Source organism: Trichomycterus rosablanca, chromosome 14, assembly GCF_030014385.1.
Source record: "Trichomycterus rosablanca isolate fTriRos1 chromosome 14, fTriRos1.hap1, whole genome shotgun sequence".
In the NCBI taxonomy this organism is placed as follows: Eukaryota; Metazoa; Chordata; class Actinopteri; order Siluriformes; family Trichomycteridae; genus Trichomycterus; species Trichomycterus rosablanca.
The window spans coordinates 10,133,962-10,139,668 of record NC_086001.1 but is presented as its reverse complement, the minus strand read 5'-3'; positions in this window follow the sequence as shown (position 1 = coordinate 10,139,668).

Here is a 5,707-nt window from a genome sequence, read left to right as displayed (position 1 = left end):
ATTATAGACGACTATAACTGCTGTTAGTCCTTGTGCCCATTGTGACCACCTGTTAAAACTGACATGGATCAGTGGTCTTTTGTCATGGTAAGAAAAAGAAAATTCAGCTAAATACATACAGTAAGTCATATATGTTTTATTTATTTATAATCAATCCCATATAATATTGTTAGTTAAGCAACACCCATCAGACTGAGCAACAAACATATCAGTGGTTAGGTCTATTCACAATGTCACCTGCTTTCAACAAATAATTAGATCATAAATATGTAAATTGTCACATTTTTGTTGTGGTAAACTCTAAAGCTTTGGCTGCTAATGCCTCCACAATAACAACCTTTTATGCCTATTTAAAAATATAGATGTTTTAAGTTTCATTATTAAGTTACTGAATTAATACCATTGCATTACATTCAACACACTTTTATTAAATATGAAATGTGTATGTACATATAAAAATATAAAAGTAAAAATCTTTGCTAGTAATTATGGATGACTGTAACTGCTGCTAGTCCCTGTGCCTATTTAAATTTGACCATCTGTTTAAAATGACATGGATAAGTGGTCTCTTGCCAAGGTAAGGAAAAGAAAATAGGTAAAATGATTTTTGTTTAATATTATAAATTATGCATACAGTAAGTCATATGTTTCATTATTTTGTCATATTTGTTTCCCAGATCATGTTGGTAGTTAAACAACATCTATCAGACTAATGTAATCACATTTAAATCAGGAACTCCCCTAAAACCAGTTTTGTAATAAATTAGATGCCGCTGATCATGTTAAAAAAGAAGAGCAAAAAGGATCAACTACTAGTTTGACAAACCACTTGATTAATTTTACTCCATTTATTAATTTAGTTATTTAGTTAGTTTTGTTCATGAGAAAACATATATTTTTTATATGATATTAGTTTACTGGGAATCCTAACTCCGTTGTTATTCTTATATTGTCATTAAGTATTTATTATTGTTTTTTCCATCTGTGTTGTGATGAACTCTAAAGCTTCAGCCTGCTATTTTCTCCACAATAATAATCTTGTATGCTTTTTAAAAAATTTGTTTTTTTAGTGTTATTATTCAGTTACTGCAATAACAGCAATGCAATACATTTAACATATGTATTATTTAAGGAGCAATATTTTCTAGTGTAACTATCTGCTGTATCTTTTATTCCACATTACTAATGCAGTTTCTGTTTTAAGGTTTAGGTTCATTCATTTCACGCATTATTATTACAGACTAATGACTCATTAAAAATATGAGATGAGACAGATTTACATTTGCAACTAGACATCATTTAATTTCATAAATTAACTTCCAGCAATCAAATAGAACAGTACAGCACTGCTTTTCTTAACCAGTGGTGCCATTGGTTGCAGCAGGAATCAGCTGTGCTAGTAGATATGGCAGCAGAAAGTTAAAAAGGGCATTGTTGTTGTTGTTGTTGTTGTAGTTGTAGTACGGATAGAATGGTTGCATGAACGGTGGTCTGTAGGACTGAAAATGTACAGATATTTATAGTTGGTTAAAAAACAAGAAATACTGTAAACATCATGTAATGATAGTAAATAATAAATGATTTAGCTCTTTATGCAGCACTAGTACCAACCTCCTCACTTGAGCGCTTCTCTCGTTTATGCTCATCATCACCCTTTAAAGAAAAAAATCTGAGTGTCAGGACATTGGGAAGTCAGAATTAAAGAAAAAGAGAATGAGGCACAACTTTCATAGCTGAAAGTGGAAAAGCTAGGGTCAGACATTGTACAGTACCTGGGGCCAAGACGGTTAAGCATCTTGCTTAATTACTTAAATGCTGAATGGCAGAGCAAGGATTCAAACCCACTAGCTAGTTACTGAAATCACTGCTCAGTTAACTCCAAAGATTCTCTAAAAAAGTCTTGCAGTTAATAAGATGAAACAGTGCAGTGTGTATTTAAAGCTACCACAAACCCAAACATTTATTTATTTAGTAAATAGTTAAGTGAGAAAATAGTTATACTGTAGATGTGTCAATGTTTAATTTTTCCACCAAACCAAGTTATGAGGAAACTGGTATGTGGACTGAAATACTTTAGTACTTACAATTACAACACAGGCCAGTCCAATAAGGCACACAGCAATAAGAGCAATCTTCATGATTTTCTTGAGTTTTCTGGCTAATATAAAAGTAAACACAAATGTAAGTGTATAAAACTTATTGTAACATTTAACATATTGTCAAAGTACCTTAAAGTTTAAACTACAGAATTAAATAAAAATACCACATGTTACCGCTAGTGGCGAGTAAAATACTGTATATGATGATTTAAAATCTCTGTTTGATAATAAAACAGTAGCATGGGGTTTGCTTTCTAAAGAAATGCTTAGCCTATGATCGACCAATCAGCATCAATCATAATATACTGACACAACCAGGGTTTTCTTGTTGGCAGCTTTCTTAATCAGATAAGAGTTAGGAAACGTGGCGTGATTGAGATTATCTACTTCATTACGCTGAATTTTTGATCCTCATGTTGCATTATTTCATTATTACTCAACACACTGCACAAACATTTCATCCTAACTTCTGTTACAGACGTATAATTAAAACATTGTGTACATATTTACATCCACATATTCTGTACAGATTATTATTTAAACATTTTATTTAATGATCTTAAATATTTAACACAAATGTTCCATAAACGATTACAAAAAATTCTGTCCATATTTTCCGTTCCTAAGTCCCATAGATTTCTTTAGAGAATTCAGTACAAAATTGATGCCAAATATTTAATCCATTCTGTAAAAGTTACTCCAACTGTTTTATAATCTTTTATCATATAAAATCAAACAGTGACTCAGATTATTACAAAATGTTGAAAACAGCCCAAACAGATCACCAGTCCATTACAGGGCAAAATACACACATGTTGAGGGCAATGTTAGTGGTTTATAGCAAAATCTGAGTATCACAACATTGAGATGTCAGGATTAAAGAAAAAGAAAAGGATGCTAATTTTCACAGATAAAGGTGATCACATTTTAGGAAAAGATGCTACAGGACAACACAGTGGCTCAATGTTGGGAAAATTTCTACTAATTATTTAAATAGAAACACATTTACTGAATGTTTGAATTATATATATTTGTGTAATACAGGTTTGTAGAAAATGTTTGACTGTTTGGGTGTAGCATATAAAATCAGATTATCTGAATTACTTTACATGTCCTAACTCTTGGGTGAAGCCGATATTGCTAAACATTGTCTGATGCTAAATAATTATCTTGGTAAAATTCTGATTGTGTCACTATTAAAGTGAATGCTGATTGGTCGAGCATAGAGTACAATCTTCTTTAAAAGGCAAGCCCCATGCAGGCAGTAGACTATCAACCTGAAGATTCAGCTGTTATCTTACCTGCTTCTAAAGGTAAAGGTTTATTATCTCATTAAATATTCTTTACCTTTTTACCCTCTATAATTTTTTTAATAATACAATGTTGAGTTGATGTTCATATGAAGCTTCATGTTAAGATTTGTGTTTTCTTTTAAATTAGCTAGACATTTAAGGATAATCATGAAGATCACACTCATTGCCGTGTGCCTTATTGGACTGTGTTGTGCAGTTTTTGTAAGTATTAAATCTCATTAGTCCATTAAAAAACAGTTAAAGTTACCATTTTTATCTTACTTCTAACATACCAATGTGTGTTGTGTTTTCACAGGCTAATGACGAGCATGAACGAGAGAAGCGCTCATCCAGTGGAGAGGTTGGTAGCACTGCAGTCATGTAAAATTCACTCATTTAGTCATTGTCTGTTTTACCATCACATTAACCTGGTTAAAATTGTGGTGGGTCTAATTAATTGGGCGTAATGCAGAAAACACACTAGAAAGGTCAGCAGTCCTTCACAGGGCAAACACACACACTTAGGATTTTTTAGTAGCGTGGTCTGACTGCATGTCTTTGGACTTGTGGGAGGAAACCGGAGCACTCGGAGTAAACCCACATGGGCACAGGCAGAACACACAAAATCCACACAGAAAGGACACTGGCTGTCCGGCAAGGAAATCAAACCTAGGCCCTTCTTGCTGTAAGCTGACAGTGCTACACACTCCACCATCATTCCACCATGAGCATGCTAATTAATTTATTCTTTAATACATACACTATTCATGTACTGATAATGTATCATGTATTATTGACACGGCATTAACAGTAAATTGAACAATATATATGGTTGCAGTATGATATTATTTTACTTTGTTTCCACTTTCAGAGAAGACCATACTGGCCACAATTTATTCCCAACATTCCCACCACCACCACCACCAACAACAATAACGACATGCTCAGTATTCTGATGCCCTTGTTGCTACAGCTGCTTGCTCGTGCTCCTGCCGCTACTGCTGGCTAATTGGACAACAAGTCTTATGATTTGATTTTTTGATGCTTCAAATGATTTCCTGGTGATTTCTTGAAATAAAGACATTTCAGCACATGTATATCTGTCTTCTGTTGTATATTTTGATGAGGAATTGTTGGGTTTTAAAGGATAGTCCATAAAACAGTTCAATCTAACATTACCGTAAAGTATTACCCTATAACTAGGGTAACGTATCAAACTTAAATGATGTTAGTTGGGAAGGTTTAACTTTGTTTTTTAACTTAAATGTACAGCATAACTGATGAGAAGAACACATAAAAATAATTCATAGCTTGCAACAGCTTTTAAATAGACATTTTCATGTAGAACTAACAAAATACCTAACTAAGTAACTAAATAAGTATATAAACAAGTAAGTATGCACTTTTATATATATAATTATATATCATAATTAAGTTATTTTGGTGAAAATATTTGATAGTAATTATGGACGACTATAATTGCTGTTAGTCCTTGTGCCCATTGTGACCACCTGTTAAAACTGACATGGATCAGTGGTCTCTTGTCATGGTAAGAAAAGGAAAATGCAGCTAAATACATACAGTAAATCATATATGTTTTGTTTATTTATAATCAGTCACATGTAATATTGTTAGTTAAGCAACACCCATCAGACTGAGCAACAAACATATCAGTGGTTAGGTCCATTCACAATGTCACCTACTGTCAACAAATAATTAGATCATAAATATGTAAATTGTCACATTTTTTGTTATGTTTATTATTCAGTTACTGAATTAATACCATTGCATTACATTCAACACACTTTTATTAAATATGAAATGTGTACTTATGTACATGTAATTATACATAATATAAAAGTAAAAATCTTTGCTAGTAATTATGGATGACTGTAACTGCTGCTAGTCCCTGTGCCTATTTAAATTTGACCATCTGTTTAAAATGACATGGATAAGTGGTCTCTTGCCAAGGTAAGGAAAAGAAAATAGTTAAAATGATTTTTGTTTAATATTATAAATTATACATACAGTAAGTCATATGTTTCATTATTTTGTCATATTTGTTTCCCAGATCATGTTGGTAGTTAAACAACATCTATCAGACTAATGTAATCACATTTAAATCAGGAACTTACGGTGGCCGAGAAGTGCAAAACAAATTTACATTTCAGAAAACAAAATTACAAAAAAACTAAAACAAATTTACAACAAAAGCAAAAACAAATTTACAAGTGCTCGGGTACCCAGTGTTTGTAAATTTGTTTTGGCATATGTAAAAGTGTTTCAGCACTTGTAAATTTATTTTCGGCATATGTA